This window comes from Vulpes vulpes, chromosome 4 (assembly GCF_048418805.1).
Source record: "Vulpes vulpes isolate BD-2025 chromosome 4, VulVul3, whole genome shotgun sequence".
Taxonomy (NCBI): domain Eukaryota; kingdom Metazoa; phylum Chordata; class Mammalia; order Carnivora; family Canidae; genus Vulpes; species Vulpes vulpes.
The window spans coordinates 121,924,793-121,949,969 of record NC_132783.1 but is presented as its reverse complement, the minus strand read 5'-3'; the positions used below and the strand labels follow the sequence as shown (position 1 = coordinate 121,949,969).

At 34.9% G+C, this 25,177-nt stretch overlaps 1 pseudogene; it reads right to left on the bottom strand.

Annotated features, from left to right (window-relative positions):
* Positions 1 to 9,356: 9,356 nt before the first annotated feature.
* LOC112933809 (U6 spliceosomal RNA) lies at positions 9,357 to 9,472 on the bottom strand (annotated as a pseudogene).
* Positions 9,473 to 25,177: the final 15,705 nt, after the last annotated feature.

The window sequence follows — 25,177 nt, the reverse complement described above, 5'->3', positions numbered from 1 at the left end:
GTTTAGGTTTATATTCATTTATTACACTAAGTTCTCTTCTCCCTATATCTGCTCCACTTTTTTTTAGATATGTCTTTTTTCTTTATAATTCCCTTGTTCTTTTTCTAACAGCTTAAATTCAGTATTTTAGTTTATTATTTCCTCTTTTCCCACCAGTGAAAACATCGTTACCTGTGACTCTATCACTTCTGAAAGGACAGAGCACTAGAAAGAATTAACCCATCTGCTCTCTTACATTTTTCCACTTTTTGTCAGAAATATTATAAGCCTTGGGCATCTGGGGTGGCTCAGTGCTTTAGCGCCGCCGTCAGCCCAGGGTGTGATCCTGGAGGCCTGGCATCAAGTCCCACGTCGGGCTCCCTGCATGGAGCCTGCTTCTTCCTCTGCCTGTGTCTCTGCCTCTCCCTCTCTGTGTCTCTCGTGAATAAATAAATAAAATCTTTTAAAAAAAGAAATATTATAAGCCTTTAATTTTAAATTGCAATGTTTATTTTAGATTTTCAAACTCCTAAAAATCTTTTCCTGACTTGCTTATACTCTTCAGTACTTGAGTCATTCCTTTATTTTAGGATATATTCTACATTGTTTCCTATTCTAAACAATACAAACACAAGAGCTAGAAACAATAGGAACACTCTCATGCAGTATCATCCTGGCTTTTACACTGGGTAATTTAATAAGGACAGTCTTATAAAGCAGATAGTAGAACCTTGAAGAATGGGAAAAAGGGTAGGTAAATTTTGGAGGGGTGAGGAAAACAATATATGTAACTATTTGTTACACACATTACATGCCCATGAAATATACAGAGGAAAGAGGCATCTGTACCTAATAAGCAAAAAAAGTAGAAAAACAATATGTGTACTCATGAATAAGTTCACTCATTTTACAATTCTGCATATTTTGTTAGTCAATAAACCTCTGTACTAGGTAATTTTGTATGGGAGTTGTAATATGACCATGACCTTCCGAAATCCAACTGACTATCCTACTGAAGTCTGAGGCTATAAAAGGATAGATGAAATATTAATATATATTTATTATACATTTATTTTATGCATATACACACTCACTTATTTTCATATCAAAAGCACACATTAAAGTGGTCAACAAAGTTTTACAACTTTCAAGAATCAGACTACTGAAAGTGACTTATCTGGCTATCCAAAGTGTAAAGGAAAACCTTCCCAACTGTTGAATGTACAAATTATTCTTCATTTCTGCCTGCTGTCATTGGATCATCAATAAAAGTGTATGGGAACATGAGGTTTAGTTACTTTTATTAATCAATCATAAAGCATTTCCAGTGCTTCTGAAACTTGACAAAGCTCTTATAAGGTACAAAGGTAATTAGCCTTCATGCTATTTAAAGCATATTATATAGTGTATCTTTTTAAAAAAGGTTTATTTATGAGAGAGAGAGAGAGAGAGAGAGAGAGAGAGCTGAACAGGAGGAGGGGCTAAGGGAGCGGGAGACAAGCAGATTCCTTGCTGAGAGGGGAGCCAGACACTGGGTTTGATCCCAGGACCCAGAAACCATGACCTAAGTCTAAATCAAGTCAGATGCTCAACCAACTGAGCCACCCAGATGCCCCTATATTGTGTATCTTAAACTCCTATAAGCAGTCTGTCCCTACAATTAGTAATGTAACAATGTATAGTTGTGGCAAAACAGCACAAGTTAAAAGTGAAAATGTTGTATTTCAATAGTGAAATGGTGTTTCATTTCAAATTCATAAAGGCTAATGAAAGTGGCGGGTTTTAGTTTATAATAATGCTGTCACTAGATCAATATGGTAATTTTAATTTTAAGGACACTTTAAGGACTTTAATGAATTAATTTGCAAATCAATTCGAGAAGTATAGGAGTCTTATCTCTATTTCAAAGGAGGTGATAAATACAATTATTTCGGAACCAGATTAACTGTGGGCTTTTCTCAAAATTCAGTACATTCATTTATTTCCCTATAAAACTACTTAGGGACTTTTTTTCACCATCCCTAGAAAAGAGTTATGGGATGAATTATGGGAATCATAATTATGGATGGGAGAATTATGGGATTAAAAGGGATTAATAATTATGGGATTAAAAGGGATTAATAATCTGCACATGAAGCATTGATAAGCCAGAGAGATGATTGTCCATCCATCTGTCCACTTGTCATAAGAAGATTAAAATTTGAGTTTAAAATTAGTAGCCTCTAGGGGTGCCTGGGTGGTTCAGGAGGTTGAGCAACCAGCTCTTGATTTGGGCTCAGGTCATGATCTCAGGGTCATGGAATGGAGCCCCATTTCAGGCCTCAGGCTCAGCGTGGAGTCTGCTTGTCCTTCTCCTTCTGCTCGTCCCTCTTCTCTCCCCTCTTCTCGTGCTCTCTCTCTCTCTCAAATAAATAAATAAAATCTTAAAACATAAAATAAAATAAATTAGCAAACTACTGGTTGAAACAGTAAATATCAAGGCATTTTTGAGCAAATATTAAGGGAATCTCTCCAGCATTTGCCTGATTTGTGGGTAAATTGCCAATAATTCCTGATGAATGATTTCATTCTGATAATAGCATATTTTTATATTCAACTATCAAAGGTCCTATTCACAGAGTTGTGTATGTTTCCTCCCCTTCCTTAAATGTAAATTTGATGAGACCTGACACCAGATGTTTAGTCACCTGCTGTGTTCTCAGTATCTTGCCCACTGCCTGGCACTTAGTAGGTATTCAGTAAATAGTGAATGCATGTGCAATTGCATGAAGACATTTCTCAACTTTCATGAGCATACCTTATTTGTTTTAATTTTTGTTTCTGAAAGGGCTTTTTTGAAAAGAGTATCAATAATACAAAAACTAAAGTGCCATTCTGAGAATTACTTTGTTGAAAACTGGAGTAAGAAGGTCGAATAGAGGAAATCCACACTTCTTTTAATAATGTTTACCAACTTAATATTAAGTGCTAAGCATGTTTTGATGACCTTATTTATTAAGACAATTAGAAAATATCTCAATTCCTTTAATAGCTGCTGCTTTAGTCTAGACTAAATTAAATAGTATTCTTGTATTAATATTTAGAAAGGAGAAAATTTATCCCTTAATTGCATTCCAGTAACTTCCAGATCATGAAGATAGGCACATGCATTATGTGTATGTGTGTGTATAAATGAAACTGCTGAGTGACTTTAATAAAAATTATTTCCAATTGCATAAGTAAAGTTAATATTACACCATTTTCCAGAAATGACACTGACTTAGCTGTGTATCCTCCTGAAAGCAACATGATCTACTTAAACATTAAAGAGAAAAAAACCAATCGAGAAAAAAATGGGCTTGATAGCTGTGTGGAAGAAAAATCATCACATTTAATATGCAGGTATATTTATTTCATCAGTACAAATGTTCCATTTACAGGAAGGGAAGGATTTGTGTATTTTTCAAAGTTTTGCTCAGCCTAATTCCTATAAATCAGAGGGAAATTAACATTAGGACATGATAAAGCAGCCAAAACAAAATTGAAATTACTAAAGCCTATCCTTCATGTTTCACCACCATAGTTCCATTTTATGAATCTTATCTCGACCAGGGAAATGAGCAGCTTTGTTTTTTTTGTTTTTTGTTTTTTTGTTTTTTTTTCTTGACCAGGGAAATGAGCAGCTTTGAAATGATTTTTTAGATTTAGTTTTACCCCTAAAATATTTTTTAAAAGAGATTACTTGAAGCTCAGAGTTCATGTGACATGTCAAAGTCATACAGTTAATTAGGATCTTCTGATTTTGTTCAACATTTTGAGTTTATTAAATTATATCATGAAATACACTCTAAAGTCCAAATATTATTTTAAAATAAATAAAAATAAGGCTAAATGCATAATAAAGCATATAAAATGGATTTAGTGATGAATGGAAAAGCTAAATCAATAAATAATTGGAAATATTTTTTCTTCCCACATGCCAAATCTGAAATAAAATTAGTTGATATGTTTTCAGTAGTCTCATTTAAAAGAATTGTTCATTCTATGTTAGGGAAGAGAGGAAGACTTGGATCTAGAATAGGTCCAATAGAGATCTGGGAAAAGTCCATTTGCCAAAAAGTCCTCCTTTAAATACTCTAATCATATTGATAACCTCCTTGATTTAATTATGGGAACTCTAAAAAGTATAAACCAATCCACAATCTCTATATGAATGAATGAAATTTTTATTTATTTAGCCTAGAACCTAACCTCCCTTGGGGAGGGACAGTGTGGAAAGGGAATTAGAAACGTGGAAGGAAAGGATCACTCACTCAGGCAAAGAGTTACACTTCCAGTGGAAGCAGAACCAAATGGTATATCCCAACTGATACTTCAGAGTGACATGCAAAGTCAAGTTTCAGGATTTTGGAGAGATTGTTTATAGCCATATTTATTTCAGAAACTACATGAACAGGTAACTGAGATGGTTTTGCTCGGGCTCCAGAGGAAAGCACTCTAAGTCCACCAAGCTGGAGCTTCTCTTCTCAGAGAAGTAATATATTTTTCATGAAGCAATCTCACAAGGTTTGATTAAAAATTCTGATTAATTTGTAACCAAGAGCCAACTACTTTCTGCTGCTTTGAATTTCTGATTTTACTGAATTAGGGTTTGTGTTATCTAGTATACACCTTTTAAGGGTGTTACCTAGAGAAATTTATCATGATTTTCTATCACCGGCACCCAGAAATTATCCTCTTAAGATAGTAGAATATTTAATTTTAAAATCCACCATGTAATGTAGCTTTACAAATGCTCCCAAATAGTGTAGATATGAATCCAGAATTTATTTAAGATTAAAACCATCCTGGGACACTCAGCAGTTAGGCATATGCCTTTGACTCAGGGCATGATCCTGGAGTGGTGGGATCGAGTCCTGCATCGGGTTCCCTGCATAGAGCCTGCTTCTCCCTCTGCCTGTGTCTCTGCCTCTTTCTCTATGTGTCTTTCATGAATGAATAAATAAAAATCTTTTTTTTAAAGATTAAAGCTGTCTATTGAGAGTAATAGTCCAAAAAGAATAAGCCTCGGATGAGTTGATGTAGTCATCAAGTGACTACTACATAGAATATACTATACTATAGGTTTTGTGGGAAGTTTTATAAAACATCTAAGATACAATCTCTAAAGGCACTCACCATCTCGTTTAGACAAAAGGACATTCAATCCCAATAACATGTAAACTCATTAGGTTCTAAAATATCTTAACACATGGTCTCCAGCTAAATCATTGGCTAGTGAAGCATGTGGAACTTTAGTCAGAAACAGGTTAATATTGTTTCAGTTTTATTCTCTAAGCTACACTATACATTTATCAGGGGCAACCATATGATAGGATGTTCCAAACCTCACTATTCACAAAACAACTGTGATCCTTGCTGGGTGGTTTGCAGTGCTTCATGCAGCTTTGCTTTGCCTTGTTAAAGAAGTTTTGCCTAGCTGTCTGACTGCATTCCTTCCTTCCTTCCTTCCTTCCTTCCTTCCTTCCTTCCTTCCTTCCTTCCTCCCTCCCTCCCTCCCTTCCTTCCTTCCTTCCTTCCTTCCTTCCTTCCTTCCTTCCTTCCTCTCTTTCTTTCTCTCCTTCTTTCTTTCTCTCCTTTACTTTTCTTTTTCTTTTCTTTCTTTCTTTCTTTCTTTCTTTCTTTCTTTCTTTCTTTCTTTCTTTCTTTCTTCTTTCTTCCTTTCTGTTAAAAAAATGTGTAGGTAGATTCCAGGGGTAAAGCTAAAAAGGGAAAGGTCAGAGTGGGAATGGAATTTAGGAGACAGGGTCATTTAAAACAGTCCAAGAGAATCTTGATCTTCAGAAAGATGGGGGAGGGGGAATAAGAGGCAAGATTTTGAAATAACATCCTGAAAAGTGGATCTAAACACAGCATGATTATTGTCTATTATTCCAAAATTGATTTTACAAAACAAAGTATTTTATCTAGAGAAGATATGCTGCTTATCAATTGAGAAATGTAAGTGTATAATGAGCTTGATCCAGTCAATGTTTGAGACAAAATAAGAAAGGTAATATTTCCTGAAGGAGTTTTTGGTTCTTTTGTTTAACTCTTTTTTATAATAAGTCTATCCTTGTTACTGGAAATTCTCGTTCTCTTTTCTTTTCCTTTCTCTCTTTCCTTCCTTCCTTCCTTTCTTCTGCCCGCCCACCTTCCCTCATTCCCTCCCTCCCTGTCTTCTCTTCTTTCCTTCTTTCTTCCTTGCTGGGAGATCATATTTCTGCACTCTGAAACTGGTAAATAGTTCCTGAAGTACTAGTTAAAATATGCTTGATCCTACTCTGAGACAGCCCTGAAGACTTAAATGAATGGTGTTTGGTGATCTCAGCTCAGTCCCCAGTAAATGTCCACATCACAAAACCACATCACTTAATTTTAGGTGATTGATTATATCTGCTTAGCTTAAACTCAGGCTTGAGTCAGCCAGAGGACTTTATTACTCTCCATTCTGTGAGGGTGGTCCAGCCAGGTCAAAGTCGAGGTCAATAATAGGGCAAGAAGGTACTGGCTTTGCCAGTAAGCAGACCTACTCTCAGCCAGAACAAAGAACTTCACTCCTCAGAGATGCTGTTTATGCAAACAGACATAGTCTCCACTAATACTAAAAGGCTACACTGAGCTCAAGTAGCATATTAACCAAATAAAAATCTTTTCATCATCCAGAGTATGTTTATAATTTAATCTAGGAAACAAAATATAAAAATGAATAATTTATTTGATACTTTAAAAGCAGTAGGATTACATGAATCAATTCACTAACTAAAATATGTATTTAAATATGAAAATTGAAGATACAATTTTAAAAGTAACTTCTAATAGAAAAACATTTAATTATAAATAGTACACTCAAATTTAAATTTGTACACTAACTTGTATACCGTGAAACATTATAAATAAATAGTTTGTTCCTAAAAGGAATTTTGTATTTATATTTAAATGCAAAACCAAAATATCTATGCATTTTTATTTAAAAGTCACATTTTAAAGTAGAACTAAATATTACTCATGTTAGGGGATTTCAGACTGTACAGCTGCAGCAAAATAAGATAACCCATTAGCACTAAATGTATACAATTATCTTATATGATTGTAATGGGAAATTATGACAAGAGAAATATTGATTTTAATGGTAACATTAAAAACCAGACACTAAAATATTTCACACAAAAAATTATCCAAAAAAGTTAATTTAGCCCTTAAGTACTATTAATTTGCAACTTTCACATGAATTAGCCCACTAAATTATGAAGAGAAAGTGCTTTAGTATATTTTTGAACTAGAAGCCATATTTTACATAAAGCAAATTAAATTGAATCAGATAAAAATGAGAATAATAATAAGTCAATAGAGAAATATATATTATAAAGCTTTAGTGGGTAATGAAATAGACCTTTGTATAAACACCACCAATGTTTCTTATTGAATGTGAACTTGGAGAAGTGATTTAATCTCTGAACAAACATTCCTCATAAGGTGGTAAATTGGGACAGAGAGTTTATGGGGAATAATTACCTCCGTACAATTTTGTCGTAAAGAATCAAATTATTTAACATAGATAAAAGATATGATATATATTTGATAAATATTTGTGGGTTTTTTTCCATGCAGAAAACTCATAGAGATGGCTTTAAAGAAAAATAGCTTATAAAGACTGTAAATCAAAACTCAATGACTGTTTTCTAAGTTTTATAATCCCATTTGTTCTGCAGTGGTCTATTTTGTAGGTAACCTCTACATAAACATAATCTTAAATTCATGTTATTTGTAAATTAGAAAATTAGTTGTAATAAATTGGACAGCAAGCAATAGAAATTCCCTCTTGTTGTCATGATGTGAGGTAATGTGGCCATGTCCACATGGACAGAATGGCTCTCCCTTTAGTTTGTCTTGACTTCTTACCAATTATTGCAGGGGCACCTGGGTGGCTCAATCCATTAAGGGTGCACACTTGTACACTCTCTCTCTAATAAATAAAATTCTTAAAAAAAATCAGTGCAGACTACTGTAAATGCAGTTCAGCAGTAGCAGTCAAAACATACCATGTGGCAACCAAAATAGATCAACCATGTCCTGATTCTTTTACAAGACCTACAAGGATGCACATTTTTAAAAACTTATATTTGTTTAAAATGTTACTTCCTATAAGAGATTTTCCAAACTACATTTGATATATAACTTTATTAGATAAACAAACAAAAAACTTCTTTTACTTTTTGTCAAGTTTTGCATTTTTTAAAACTGAAATAATGCACAAGATAAATTACAGAGGTACAGAAAATAAGAAATGAGAGTCCTATAACCAATGATCCCATTTTCCTGGGATGAATATTATATTTATTTACTATTTATCCTTTCAGAGATTTAGATACACATAAAAATATATATCCTTACACATTATTTTTAAAGAATTATTTATTTATTCACGAGAGACACAGAGAGAAAGAGAGAGGTAGAGACACAGGCAGAAGGAGAAACAGGCTCCGTGCAGGGAGCCCAACGTGGGACTCAATCCTGGGACTCCAGGATCACACCCTGGGCTGAAGGTGGCGCTAAACCACTAAGCCACCCAGGGATTCCTTCCTTACACATTTTAAGCAAAATTAGTAGCTTATATGTATGGATAGGTATGTATATTCATATAGAGGTATGCAGGTATATATAACAGAACTTTACCATGTTCTGGTTAGTTTAGGCTAAGATCAAGTTTCTGCCTTGTAAATTTTGGTTAAGTTACTCAACCTGTGCCTCAGTTTACACAATATTAAAGTGGAATGATAATGATAACTATCCTAGGATAGTTGGAAACTTTCTAACATACTATATGTGCTCAATAGTGTTAGATATTATTACTATTTCATATCAGTATATATAATTTCTATCATTTTTAAGCTGCACAGTATTGAATAGTTATCCCATGTTTATTTACCAATTTCTTATTGACAGACTTTTATATTATCTTTAATTTTTTGTTGTTATAAATAAAGTCTACTAAACGTACTACAGGATAATTTTTTTGTGTACTGTAGTGATGGTGTCTGTAAAATGATTTCCCAGAATTGCTAGATAAACAATTTTCGTAGATATTCTCAAATCACCCTTTGAAAAGATACTGCAGAATACCATGAACTATTTAAAATATTTATTTTATCACACTATTTACAACACTAGCTACTATCAATAATTTTAATCTTCACAAGTTTGATTACATTGAATGAAATAACTACTTCAATATCTATTTTATTATTAATTATATCAGATATCTATTCTATTCATTTGCCTTAATTTTCCTGTAATCCATTCAAATTCTTTGCACTCACCTCCCAAGATTTTCATCTTTGTATTTTTTTAACTTTCTAAAAAATATGGAATGCTTAATGAATTTGACAAATTTGTATGTCATCCTTACACCGGGGCCATACTAAACATCTCTGTATTGTACCAATTTTAGTATATGTGCTGCTGAAGGAAGCACTTCATCTTTGTATTCTTATTCATCTGTTAAAGCTCTTTACATGTTAACAGTATTAACCATTCTTTGTATCAGAAAATATGAGCAATCTTGGCAATAATCACAATCAATTGCTTTCTCTTAACAATTTTTAGTCAATACAAATAAATCAGAGGCCTTTAATTTTAAAATGGTCCATATATACATATTTGCACATAATTAAAATCATGGTTGCTCATCCAAAATTGTTTTTCTAGAAATAATTCACCATTTACTTGGTCTCTTTTATAAAATCCAAACTGTTATGATCACTCTTGTAAAGATAAAAATTCTCCTGTACATCATGGAATATCTAAGGATCCCCAATATTTTATGTTGCTGGCATTCTTATTTACATAAATTTCTTTATTTGGTTCCATAAAAGGGATATTATTTTATATTTTAAGCACTTGATTTCTGTCTGCTTTAAAAGAAAATTTTCATACTGTAGTCAGAGTAATCTTTTATTTTGTATTTTTAAAATTTTTAATTTACATTCAATTTAATGAACATATAGTATAGTTTGAGCTTCAGAGGTAGAATTTAGTGATTCATCAATTGCATATAACACCCTGCACTCATTCCATCAAGTGCCCTCCTTAATGCCCATCACCCAGTTACCTCCATCCTCCCACCCATCTCCCCTGTAGCAACCCTCAGTTTGTTTCTTATAGTTGACAGAGTGATCTTTTAAAACCACAATATGATCATATTTAATTATTTTAATAGCTGTCATTGGCAAATGTTTAAGATGGCTTTAAGCAGGACTAATGTAAAAAGTGTTGTATAAGGAGGGGCAGCATTGCACATCTTCATTACCAGGGACCTTATTAGAAATGTATAATCTAGGGCCCTATCACAGACTTATTGAATCAGAATTGATGCTGAAGTGTGAGAAGCACTAAACAGGAACTTAGATGAGCGAAAGTGAAAAGCCCAGTCTTTCTTTTTCCAGTCTTGTTCTCCTCTTGATCACTGCATTTCACACTGGCTTTTTTTTCAGCTACACATTCCCTTCATGCTTTGCTTCCATGTGGAATATTTCTTCCCTCCTTTTTTCCCCACTGAATCTCACTTATTATTTATTTATTTTTCTTGCTTATTATTTAGATCACAACTTAAGTGTTCCTTCTTTGAGGACGTCTTACTGTGTCATCAAACCATACTCTTTCTTATTTTATGTTTTAGTATTTTCTTGTGCTTTTTATCAGTACACATATTGGGATTTTTAAATCCACCAATTCCTACCCCTTCACTCTTTCCTAATCATAAGAAGCTGTGCCCTTACTGGTTCATCCTTGAATCCTCAGATCCTATCATAGTGTTTGATACATATGGAGACTGAAATAAATATTACTTGAAAGAATTAATAAATACATGAATGAACAAAATCCTCCCTAAAGTACTTCCTCACTAATTTGAGAATCAAATCTAAACTCAATTATCACATTATGGCTGAAGACTCTTCTGGCTTCCTCCTCTTCTTCAGGATGTCATGTGCCTCTTTTCTGTGCCCATTTGCATTCCCTGTTCTGACATTTCCTTTGTATTATATTTTAACCAGTTGTCGAATGCCCTGGCTTGTCCGCTTCTCCTCGAGGGTAGGAAAGGCATCTCTCTCCCACTCTCTTGCTTTCTCTCTGTCTTTCTCTGTGTCTTTTACTTTATCCTTGGTGACTGGAGCATAGCAGACCCTCAATGACACCTTAAATTAATTGAATTTAGCTAAATGTTAAGACAGACTGTGCCACAAGTTTGTTTTGAAACCCAGGGTCAGACAGTTAATTTCTAACATTTCAGTTTGCTCTGCTTATAAAAGGAAAGCAATGTAAAGCAACTTAAGGAACTTTTTGAAAGATGATCTATATTTTTATTGTGGAGGTGGTTACCCAATGATACAAGATGAACAAAACTCATCAAACTGCATTTAACATGGGTGGACTTCATTTATGTAAGTTACAATTCAGTGAACTTAGAAGAAAAATGAAGGTATGAAACTAAATCATGTTAGTGGTCCAAAACACCTTTTTGAGTTGAACTTAGAATGAATCTTATTTTTTTAACTTATTTTAAGAGAATCTGAATACCTCTGAGCCCAGTCCTCACTTCTATCTTTCACAAGTCCATCTCTATGATGACTTTACATGAATGCTGATTCTCCCGTTTTTATTCATCTCCAAAAATAGAAGCCCTTTTACTGGTCCCTTTGGAACTAAGTTTCTATGGTTTTCCCCGTAAACATTAGATCACAATCAAGTGTCATTGCTGAATATGATACCCACTTGAAGATGATGTAAATCCTTAATTATCCAATTAAGTGATTTCCCTAAAGGCATATATAACCGGATGATTTGCCTGTGTTTTCACCGTAGTTCAAGTGAAACTTGAAATAAATTTATCTTTAGATTTATTTTTTATTTATTTATTTTTTTAAAGACTTTTTTTTTTTTTAAATTTTTATTTATGTATGATAGTCACAGAGAGAGAGAGAGGCAGAGACACAGGCAGAGGGAGAAGCAGGCTCCATGCACCGGGAGCCCGATGTGGGATTCGATCCCGGGTCTCCAGGATCGCGCCCTGGGCCAAAGGCGGGCGCCAAACCGCTGCGCCCCCCAGGGATCCCTATCTTTAGATTTAGATGCATCTTCACATCACTTTTCTACCTTATAGTAAGATCATCTTACTGTGATGATTAAAGCACTGCCACCCGCACTAGTGGGGGTGGGGGTGAGGGAAGGGCCAGGAACTCACTCGGTAAAGCTGATAATTGTTGACATGAAACTGGCAGGGGGAAGGAGTGGGGAGATGCATGCAAGAGTGAGAGTTTCAAAAAAGTTGAAATGGTGAGAGGAAGAGAACTCCCAAGACCTTGAAGTACATCAGAAGTGAGTACAACAATAGCAATCTCTTCCTTTGTAGAGGACAGGGGAGGAGTTCCCACGCGGCTGCAAACTCGGGAGACTCCATGCTGGGGCTTGGGACTAGGGGCTATCCAGAGAGCCTCACAAGAAGGCATCGCACCCCTCTCGAAGGCACCCGAAGCAGTCCCGGGACTGCTTAGCATTGGCACCACATGTGTCCTTCAGCCATTCCCGGAAGAGATCTTCATCTTTCTTTAGCACCAGAAACTGGCCAAGGACCACATAGGCCTTGTCAAAGCCCCTTTCCTCCAGCTTCTTCTTTTTTTTTTTTTTTATGTGTGTAAATTTCTTTTATTGGAGTCCAATTAGTATGAATTCTTTCTTCAGCAAGGGTGTCATTAAGGATAGAAGGAGAGATAAAGAGTTTCACGACAGGCAAAATATAAAGGAGTTCATGACCACTAAACCAGTCCAGTAAGGAATTTTAAGCGGGACTCTTCTAGTGGGGGAAAAAAAAGAGACCAAAAGCAACAAAGACTAGAAAGGACCAGAGAACGTCACCAGAATCACCAACTCTACCAGTAACACAAAGGAACTAAGTTCATATCTTTCAATAATCACTCTGAATGCTGATAGACCAAATGCTCCAATCAAAAGATATAGGGCATCAGAGTGGCTTAAAAAACAGGATCCGGAATGCCTGGGTGGCTCCAGGGTTGAGCCTCTACCTTTGACTCAGGGCGGGATCCTGGAGTCTGTGATCGAGTCCCCTATTGGGCCTGGTGGGGAGCCTGCTTCTCCCTCTGCCTAATTTTCTGCTTCTCTGTCTCTCTCTCTCTCTCATAAATAAAATTGTTATTAAAAAAACAAGATCCATCTGTATGCTGCTACAAATGCTCACCTTAGACCTATAGGCACCAGCAGATTGAAAGGCAGGAGCCAAACCGTTGCGCCACCCAGCGATCCCTATCTTTAGATTTAGATGCATCTTCACATCACTTTTCTACCTTATAGTAAGATCATCTTACTGTGATGATTAAAGCATACTATATGATCAGAACAAAGGTGACTTATAGAGTAATATATAAAAATATATTACATATAATATATAATACAATGTATACTATATAATATATAATGCATAATAAAATATAAAATATAAGATATGAACACATAAAAACCGATAGCATTCTTCACACAACTTAATGTTTATTTTCAGTTCATATTAATCTTGCACTGTTAATATAAGGAGTTGTTTCACATCTGATGTGCTATTAGGAAAGTGCCATTATTTAGAACCTCGGAGACACCTGCCTGGCTTTGCTGGTGGGTTACTTTAAATTTTATTATGCCAGGAAATTGTTTTTCCTTCCCATATGTTTGCCCTCTTATCACTCATCCCATCTCACACTTCCAAATCCACCCTGACTCTAATAGGCTAAGATGTTCAATCATCCTAGAAGCTGACAGGTATAACACAGAGCAATAAGGAAAAGAGGGAACAAAGGTAGACTGCTGCACAGCCACCTGTGATAAACATGAGAAATGAGAACTCACATTTTAAATTATAAAAGAAGAACTTTGTTATAATCTTATAAAAGGATTATTCTACCTTTATTTTATTTTCTATTTTCTTAAAAGATCATTCTCACATATAATCTGGGGCTACATGGATGAAAGTATTGTGTAGTTATATATTTTAAAAAATTCTAATATAAATAATTGACTAATTAGTTGTGTTTTGCTTCACAGAACAGCCAAACAGTAATTTCCGTGGTTCATAATAGAAAACTTTCATTTCACATTTAAAAATAGTTTCCTTTTTTTTTTTTTTTTTTTTTTAGAAGATCTGATTTACTTATTTTAGAGACTGAGAGAGACCGAGCAGGGGGAGGAGAGAGAGAGAGATAAACAGCCTCCACACCCAGCTCGGAGCCCAATATGAGGCTCAATCCCATGACCCTGAGATCATGACCAGAGCTGAAATCAAGAGTCAGAGGCTTAACCAATTGAGTGAGTGAATGACTGAACCAAGAAACATGAGAGATGCTGAGTGGAGAGCAGAGATGAGAGAAGTGTGGGAAGACAGGAGAAAGGGTGGTGGGAATGCATAGGAACTGCAGAACTTGGAAAATAGAGAAAGAGGAGTTTAGATAAAATGAGAAAGAAAAATCCAGAAAGTAAGAGAAACTGAAAGGGCTCAGTTGTTTTTGTTTTGTTTTGTTTTTGGTGATGGTGGTGGCAGATTTGGTCAACTGCCAACGTCTCCCTGCCTTGCATTAATTTGTAGCAAGCTCTATATTTTGGAGGACGTGTCTAAGACAGGCCCAATCCTGAATTTGTTGTGTCAGTTAAAACATTCTCTGTCTCTATGAGTGAAAGGAACACCTGGGCCATCCCTTATAAAAGCTTTAAATGAGAATGTCATGAAACCCCACAGGTGGAGTCATTTTCTGATGAAGAGCAGATGCACGTAATGCTGCTACTTATATTGAAACACTGATCCAAATCTTTTTCTACTATTATGAGAGCTCTTAATTATTGGATCCTAAAAGAATGCCTAGACCTATACTAAATACACTTCAGTTTTTAAATAAGTTAATTTGCAGTATTGCTATTATGATTTCCATTTTAAAGATGTGGAAACTGAGGTTCAATGACACACATTTGCCAAGGTTAGGTAGCTAGAAGGTAACAGTCTAAATTCAAACTAAGGTCTGACTTCATAGTCTGGCTCATTTCACACACTAAAACTCTTTCTGATAGACATCTCAAAAAGCTAAGATTTTTACTAACATACTCAGTTTACAAGAGTTTGCTATTTCATGTTGGCATGATGTCGCAAAGCTAGATATAGCTGATGATCCATAGTTAATAGACTGTGTGTCTATAAAATTGTTTTGTAACTTTAGAAGAGAGTGTTTCTGTGCAAGTCAGTCATGTAAATAATTTTACTAAGTTAGTAAAACTCAATATGAGGATAAGAGTAATTCTTGTTAATTTCTAGCCTGGCAGATGGTGGGGACTGAATTCTAGGTTTAAAGCACAACCAGAATACAACTACATTTTTGTTTGTTTGTTTACTGTGTGCTTATAACATTGTCTCACATAAGAAGAAAGTTCCGACAAATACCCACCATTTGCTTCAACGTGGATGGAACTGGAGGGTATTATGCTGAGTGAAATAAGTCAATCGGAGAAGGACAAACAGTGTATGTTCTCATTCATTTGGGGAATATAAATAATAGTGAAAGGGAATATAAAGGAAGGGAAAAGAAATGTTGGGAAATATCAGGAAGGGAGACAGAACATAAAGACTCCTAACTCTGGGAAACGAACTAGGGGTGGTGGAAGGGGAGGAGGGCGGGTGTTGGAGGGGAATGGGTGACGGGCATTGAGGGGGACACTTGACGGGATGAGCACTGGGTGTTATTCTGTATGTTGGTAAATTGAACACCAATAAAAATTAATTAAAAAAAAAAGAAGAAAGTTCAACTAGTTAGCAAATGTTAAAAACCAAAAGCTTTCAAATATCTCACACATTTATTTTTTAACATAAAATATACATCTATTTTTTTTTTCAGTTGACCAGTACTATTATCTTTTGAATCTTAAATAAGGGATGATCTCTGACCTTTGAGTCTAGAAAAACTTTCCTATTGCAAGGCAATTGTAGATTTCACCCTGAGGAAACAAGACTAATTTGAAAATAATTTTTTCTACCTTTATGTCCATTCCACTTTATATCAGTTATTTTCCTGAATAAACTCAAAGAAAAAGTTATTAATCTAAATATGAGATATGATTACAAAAAAAATTATGAGACAGTTGCTTCAGCCCTTGAGATACTGAAGAAAAAATTCTGAGTGGTGTTAATGGGGCAATCTCTAATTTGAAACAAAAATGCAAAAAGCATGTAAGACTCATAGTATAAGGGTTCACTTTTACCCATGTGTTTAGGAATAGATTACATCCATAATTGAGAAATGTGTATGGAATGCCAGTGTCTTCCTTAGATCTGTTAATATCATTTTAGTTGAGTTTCTCAAAATTACTCTAAGTATATAGAAGAATTTATAAATTGCATTTTTACATTTCAGTCAATATAAAATTTGGGAAAATTACGTTTAGCAGTTTTTCCTGTTATTATTTAGTATTTGATTTTGATTCTAGTTTTCCTGTAAAGACTTAACTAACCCTGGGTTTTAGCAGTGGGGTTTAATTTAATGAATGTTGGGTCTCTATGTTAGAGGACACAAATTCTTTCTTTGCTGTGTTTGGCTTGCAATGATAGATTTCAATAATTTGTTGTAGTATCCATGAAATATATCTCAATATGTGTTAGGTTTCCTAAATAAATGTTTTCAAAATAATGGTTTTAAGTATTATGGCTTCAGATTCATTATCATAGCTATTTCTTGGTATAATATCTATCTAAAATAATCTTTGTAGGAAGGACAAGGGTATTTTATTCAGGTAATTAATACTAGCACCGTCTAATGATGGAGTGAGGAGGAGGAGCCAATCTCAATCATGATGGTCAGGGAAGTTCTCCTCAAGAAAGGCAATACATGAGTGACACCTGGGAGAAGGTGGGAGAGCAAATAATAGATTAGAAGGAAGTTCTAATACAGTGAAATAGTTCAACGATTTTAAATTTAATGGTAGATACACTGAAAGTTGCAAAAAGTTAAAATGCATGCCTTTCTTTATAGGGATCCATAGACTTATGTGAAAAAAATTTCTTTTTTTTATAGATCTTTTCACCTATATATTTTCTATATAAATTATATTTTAGAAGTAATAACCTGCACACCAGAAATGATTATTAAATACTAATACAATTCCATTTCTAAAACACAAAGTAAAAGTGATCAACATACTTATTCTCAAATAGTTTGATGGGGAAAAATTGTTCACACTGATTTTCACTTTTATTTACTCTCCTTGAAGTATTTTAAAATAGAGCATGAATGAGTACAATACATTTAACATATAGGAGGAAAACATGGGGGAAAAGGATCCTTTTCAAGCCACGGGCCTAGAGGCTATGTAATCATTCAGACCTGGAACAGCATGTAAACATTTGTACATTTGTTCAATCTCGGAAGGCTAGGCTTGTTGTCTAATGATTTAAGACTTCTTTTTAACCTCTGACTCTTAATAGCATCTGAAAGTCATCTGTAAACCAAGAATCTACTATAAAAAAAGGATTACTTTGGGCTTTCAAACAACAAATGAAAGAAAGAAGTGAGGAAGATCAAATCGTCTGCTTTTCATTCTAAACTTTCATCTTTATTTGAAAACTTTTTTCTACTCTTTGGCAGTTCTGCAAATCTGGCAAGTCTGGCCAATACTTCCTTGACTAAAAACAAAAATGGATACCTGTAAGATTTTATATTCTGAAGAGGCTATTTTCATTGCATTCTCAAAAAAAAAAAAATCTGAATTTCTAAGAATTGAAACAATTGGTGAAAAGACGAATAGAGAAGGTCAAAACTATTATATTACTCTTTGTTCACATTGCTTAGTTTGGGCTTTTTCACTCTCTCTCTCTCTTTTTCTTTTTTTTTTTTTTTAATTTTATTTATTTATTCATGAGAGACACAAAGAGAGAGGCAGAGACATAGGCAGAGGAAGAAGCAGGCTCCCTATGGGGAGCCTGATGTGGGTTGGATCCCAGGGCCCTGGGATCACAACCTGAGCCGAAGGCAGACACTCAACTGCTGAGCCACCCAGGTGCCACCTTTTTCTCTTTTCTAAAGACACAATTAGATGGAGCAACAATCTGGCAAGTAGAGAATATGTGTTCACGCTTCCCTTTTTCTTTTGTGTTGGAGCAGGCTGTAGTGAGCATTTCCTCTACACAAATCACATGTGAAACTGTAGAATAGACTGAAAAAGCTTCCAGCCCCTCTACACTTAAAGCCTGATCTATTTTGGCAATGTGGCTTTCCACAGTTGTACTTGGAGGGCAGTGGGCAGTGGAAGAAAGCGCTCTCAGGCAAAGACACAGACATTGGAGGATACAAGTCCAGGAAAGCACACTGTATTCTCCAGGGACATGGACAGGACCCTGATGGCATGTGTTACATACCCATTGTCTACTGTGGGCTAAACTCCTATCCTTTTTTATGCAAAAGTAATTTCTCATACATTTTTCATTTCATTACTCCTGGCAACACAGTGAAGTAAGTTACTATTCCCTATTTAATAGATGAGAAGAAAACTACTAGTTTGGAAAGATTAGTAACTTGCTGTATTGGTTTGCTAGAGCTGCTCTTACATTTTACCACAAACTGGGTGAATTAAAGAACAGAGATTTCTTGTCTCAGTCCTGGAGGCTAGAAGTCAAAAATCAAGGTATTGGCAGGGTTGGTTCCTTTCAACTGTCAGTACAAAACTGTTCTAGACCTCTCGCTCCTTGGATTATAGATGATTATCTTCTCCCTGTGTCCTCACATTGTATTTCTCTATCTACATCTGTCTCCCAATTTCCTCTTCTTAGGAGGACACTAGTAATAATAGGTTAGGGCCTATGCTAATGACTTCATTTTAACTTAATTACCTCTGTAAAAACCCTATCTTCAATAAAACCACATTCTGAGCTATGGGAGTTAGGACTTTAACATGCGAATTTTAAGTGGTCACAATTTAACCCATAACACTTGTCAAAGGTGCCTTAATAAATGAGTAAAGATGTTGGGTTTCAAACAGGTGAATGCATGATTCCAAATTATATGGCCTTCAAACAATAGAGCACTGTCTTCTTATGTAAATATGATACATTCATATTTACATAAGACAGTTACATAGTAAAAAATTAAATCTACTTTCCCATGTTACATAACTTTATAGAGAAGAGGCTACTAAGGACAGGCTGTCATTTATCAGTCTTCCAGTCAAGGAGCTTACTTCCCTATCAAGGAAAGCAGTTGCATAAGTGTCTTGTGATATGATTTACAGGGACTAGGAATGGCCATCCTCTCCCATAGGTCAATTCTAATGCTACCTTCACCTGTATGGACTTTCCTGATTCCTTTATTATAAGTAATAAATATTGTTAAGTATTCTTCTCTACTTTGGTGCATTATAATTTTTTTCATGTCTGACTTTACCAACAAATTATAAGCCCCTTGAGAATTTGTCTTCTCATATAATGAAAATAAAAAAATGGAGAATAAAGAATTAAATCTAAGGAAACTACATTAAAACAATCATGTCATATCACTATCCATTAGAATGGTTCACATTTAAAAATACTGAGAATTCCAACTGAAATTCTCATACATTGAGAATTTTAGTGGAGGCAGGAAATTTTGTAGAGAATAATTTGGCAGTTTCTTATAAAATTAAACATACACTATCATATGACACACAACTTCAACTTCTGGGTATTTACCCTACATAAAGGAAAACTAATATTCACACTATAGCTTGTATACAAATACAGCAGCTTTATTTAGAATAGTCAAAAACTAGAAACAACCCCAGTGTTCTTCAATAGGTGAAGGAAAAGCAAACTGTGGACAATAGAAAAATACTCAGCAGTAAAAAGAATGAATAGTTGATAAATGAAGCAACTTGAAGAGAGCTGAGTAAAATAAGCCTGTAAAAAGGTTGTGTGCTGTATAATTTCTAGAACATGACATACCTGGGGGCAGGGGTAAACCACCACATTGATAGAGAGCAGATTCAAGTTTTCTAGGCTCTGTGGGTGGTCGAGGATGGTCACTCATAAAAACATGTATCAGAGAGTTTTTTGGATGATGGAAATATTCTGTATCTTGATTGTGGTGGTGGTTACAAGTCTATGCCTGTATTAAAATCCATAGACCCATACATCAAAATTAAGTCAATTTTACTCTCTTTTAAAGTAAAATTAAAATACTCTCCTTCCAAAGAAAAGCATATAGGGATCGAAGAAATACTGATTAAATCTCATTTCTCCCATTTTCATTGTAAGTCACATTTTCTGCAAATATTTGAATATATTTTGCATGTTCCTTGGTGAGGAAGGATGCAGGGACATTTGATGAAGGAGGGACATAGATGGACAAAATAAGACTAGAGTTCCTGGCTCCACTGAGAGTGACCACTTAGACATAGAGCCCCCATTGATGCGGCGGGGCACAGAGGTGCAAAGGATGCAGGGTGCAGGGACAGTGGGCAAAGACCCTGATATGGGGTTACCTGAGGCCACAACTGCCCTGTTCATTTGTAAGGACCCTCTTTTGAAGTTGTTTGTTGTAATTTATTTTAAGCTAAGGGAGGCTGAGTAGGATGGGGCCATAGTCACCTCAGCCTCCATGGAGAAGGAAGAAGGGAGAGCTCATTTTAGATGACTTTTTCCTAATCTGTTTTCCTGTTTCCCTCTCTCCATTTGGGGCCTCTGGGGATTTTGTCATCTCTTCATTTAGTACCTGGATTGTCTTTCTTTCTTTGTTGATTCTAACTTGTAAATGAAGAAAATTTTATTTTAAAATGCTAATTACAAATTTTAAAACTTTTAAATTTATTTGAAAAATTAATATTAATTAATTAATTACTCAGACATTTACAAGGTTCTCAGAATGGTGAAATGTTAGTCTTTGTGTGAAATGTTGTTTCACAAGCTCTCTCTTTCTCTCTCTTTTTTGTTTCACAAGCTCTCTTGAATGAGAGCTTAGATATGCAGTGAATTCTAGTTGTAATTTTTCCATGTCATATTGTCTCTTACAATACTGAATTTGTCTTTTCTTTTTGTTCCTTGTAAGAATTTCTTACTATTTTTCATGGCTTAAGGAATCACAAGGCTGAAGCTAGATGTTTGTATCTGCCCAGAACTCTATTTGATTCCTCAAGTGAAAAATGTATCTCTTTCTTTAATTATGGAGAATTTTTTAGAGATTATCTTTTCAAACAGTTCCTCTCCCACATTCTTTTTTGTTTTTCTTTCCTGTAAGAAATCATTTTTTATTCCTGCAACTTATTTTTAGGCCCCAAATCTTTTGACAGACTGTAAGCCTGCCCATTTCTTATTACCATTGGTAGATTGACTTTTTGAGTAGCGGGGAATAAAGAACAGATCAAGGCTCAGAGTTTATGTAGGAGTCCACTTAAAACTATTTCAGTATTCAGAACTGTGTCCCCCAATCTCCTCATTGTATATGGTCGTTGGAACCTGAAATGTTAGTGCCTAGACCATGGGCCTTTGTTTAGACCAATCTCAACAGGCTGCTAACGTTTCAACCTTCTCTTTAGTACTCTGGCTTTGATTTCTCTTCTTCATTTTTAAGATCTATATATTTTTATTCATTATGTAGAACCTAGTAATTTATAAATTTTAATTTGATTTGATCCAATATTTCTATGTGTCCGTGTGTGTGTGTGTGTGTGTGTGTGTGTGTGTGTGCAGGGCAAAAGGGGCTTTGATGGCATATCTATTTCAGCTCATCTCATCATAATGATGGAAAGCATCTCAGACACATACTAAGGATTGAGAATAACCTCAGAAAAAAAGTTGTAGATTCACAAATGATAGAATACAATCTTATATTTCATTTTATTCCCCTTCCCTATTAGCCACAATATAAACACAATGTTCTTACAGTTATATAAAAACTTATGCTAGGAGGTGCTCAAATATATAGTTGTTTAATGAATGACTATGAATGAAGAATGCCCAGGACATTATACACTGATACGTAAAGCAGAGGTCTTCGCAAAAGTTTCTCAACTTTTGTTTATGGCAGATAGTTACTTTCATTATTTATCTCTCTAGCAAATACATTTAATTCTTTATATTTGTCAAAGTATCAAGAACTTTCAAAGTTTATAGTTGTGTCATGTCAGTGTATGTTTGTTGGCCCATTATTCTACCAATATGACGCATGTCATATAGCATCATTATGGAAACGGGATAAAAATATCCCTGACTCTGTCAGAGAACATTAGTGAAAGCTTTCCATAGGCAACTGCTTTTGCATTGAGACTTAATAGATGAATAGAAGGGACTATGGGCGAGCAATAAGGGAAACAGTCAATAAGGAAGGCCATCCTCAGCTAAGTAAACAGCAGCAAATGCAAAGGCAACAAGAATTGAATAAGGATAAAGGAAATTATCTTCTAATATGACTGAAGAAATGCATATTTGTTTCAGGGTGGCACAGGGGCTAAGAAAGCATGAGAGGTAAATTTAGAAACATTGGCAGAGTGAGATCATTACAGTCGTGTTATGCTACTGTAAGAGGTGTGGATTTTATAGTGTAGAAGCCTTGTGTCACTGAGGGATTTTAAGAGGGGAAATTATATCATCAAATTACAGATTTATTTATTTAAAGATTTATTTTAGTTGTTTGAGAGAGAGATAGAGAATACATGCATGCGTTGGCAAGTGCAAGTGGTGGGGAGGGAGGGAGGGAGGGGAGGAATCTTTAATCTTTATTCCCTTCTCCAAGTGTGGAGCCCAGGCTGATCTTGACTTGGAGATCAACCTCATGACCTAGGAGATCAAGACCTGAGCCAAAACCCAGTTGGTCTTTCAACTGACTGAACCATCCAGACGCCCCTCAAATTAGGGATTTATAAGGCACCTGCTTAAAGCAGAATAGAGATGATCTGGAAATGAACATGACTAGTTAAGTGCTTGGCAAGAAATTATAAGGCCCTCACCTAAAGCAGTAGAAGGGAGCCAGTGAGGAGGAGATAGAGAAATAAGTAGGTGGTCAAATCCACAAGGCATAGTCAAATCTGGAATATGTGAATACACTTCAGTCAACAAAAGGATTCAGCCCATGTAAACTATTATTCAATTTGCATGACATCTAAAAATTTGAATTGATTTTCTGATGAGAAAGACAGACATTTGCCCAAAAAACTTTGGGTCCATAGCTGACACTTTGAAAAGAGTGTCTCTAAATTATCTGAAAGTGGTCATACATGGATGATTCTGACATTTAAAAAAAAAAAAAAAGTCTACATAGCTAAATTTGTCTCTTGCCAAGATATTTCCTTCCTCCTATAGTTTTACAATTGCAGCCCAAATATGAATTGTGAGCATATTTGCTTTCACCAAATTCAGGCAACCTCATTTACAGCAGCAGCATCTGCAGACAATGTTTAATTGCTTCTTCTTTTCAATATAACCAAAACTACCAAAAGCATAGAGATGGAATTTTAAAGTGCAGCTTTTTGTAGTTTGAACAATTTCTAGATGTTGAAAAACGCTGATTGGTTGCCTAGAGGGTTATGCTAAAGAAAACAAGACAGAAATCCAAGCCCTAGAATTCATGAAAACCTTTGTCATGACAAACAATAGTGAAACCCAACATTGCCTGGAAGGGGAAATTTGAGTCTGCAATCTGTTAGACTTTATGCACTGATAAGCGATAAGATTCTGTGCTGCATTTGGAAAGGAATACAGTAAACACAATTCCGGACAGATCTGCCTCAGGCTTAACATGACACTTAAGTGCTCTGTACGCGAAAAGAAAAGGCAATCCGGGACACTACAAACTGCTTTTATTTTCTAGCATTAAAGCTAAAATGTCAAGTAATATCTATTAACAGGAAAAAGTCCTCTTCACTGTGTTTTATCTAGTCTATATAAACACTGATGTGGAGGGAGAAGATAATTATTATTTTAAATGGGAATATATGTGAATGTTTGGAAAATTCTATCACAGAGGCACTTTAGATTTTAAATATGTTTCCGCTCCAAAACAAACCTAATGCAGATGGAAGTAGAAGTAAATACTTATAAGTAAACCTGAATTGAAATTCGTTTTCTACAATAAAAAATAGTAACTAATGACTGTAATTATTAGCTATAACAGCAATCCATCTTTGATACATAGCTTTCCTACAGGAACCCACAACCCAGGAGGGGAGAAAGAACACCACCACAACCAATAACAACAATCACATGTATCTTTAATTATGTTGGGTCAAACATTTGATGACGTGGGATAGAAATTACCTACATTTTCAAAAGTAAAGCATTTGACCAGTACCTTGAAATAAGGATAATCTGTACATAGTGATATTTTTAAAATGTCCCCACTTATTTAAAAATTATAAAACTTATTTAAAACTTATTAAATTATTAAAATTATAAAATTATAAAAGAAAAGATTGAATGACTTATGAACATTTACTAAAGAAAAAGTATTCTTCAGTGTTAGAGCATATTGGTTTCTATGAAGTGGAATATATGATATAACACAAAAAGTTGTGTGGCATTTGTCTTAAAATTATGGAGGGGATTTTTGGTTGGAAAACAAAACTCATTTTCTAAAATTTGATACTGAGACAAATCTTCTTCCCTTCTTATAATCCAAAGTAAGCAAAATTACCCATATAGTTTATAATTACATATACACAATATAAATAAGATGAACAGGAATTGGACAACAATATGGGTTGAAATATAGTTTGTCTTTTATTATCATAAATCATCTATTTTATCTCATATTTTCTGCTTTATATTGGCTGTAAAGACACATTTTTCTATTATTAGACTTGCATTTGTTCAGTGACATTTATAAATAGAAGACTAACAAATTTATAACAAAAAATTATAATACATTAAAAATATTTGTTTCTCTTTTTTTTTTAAAGATTTATTTATTTGTTTTAGAGAAAGAGAGAGCACAAACAGGAGGGGCAGAGCTAGAGGGAGAGAGGAATTCAAGCAGACTCCACGCTGAGCATAGCGTCCAATGCAGGGTTCAATCACATGACCCTGAGATCATGACCTGAGCCTAGACCAAAAGTGAAACTTAATCAACTGTACCTCCCAGGTGCCCTGAGTTTCTCTTATATTTTAAAACACTCTCTACATAATTTT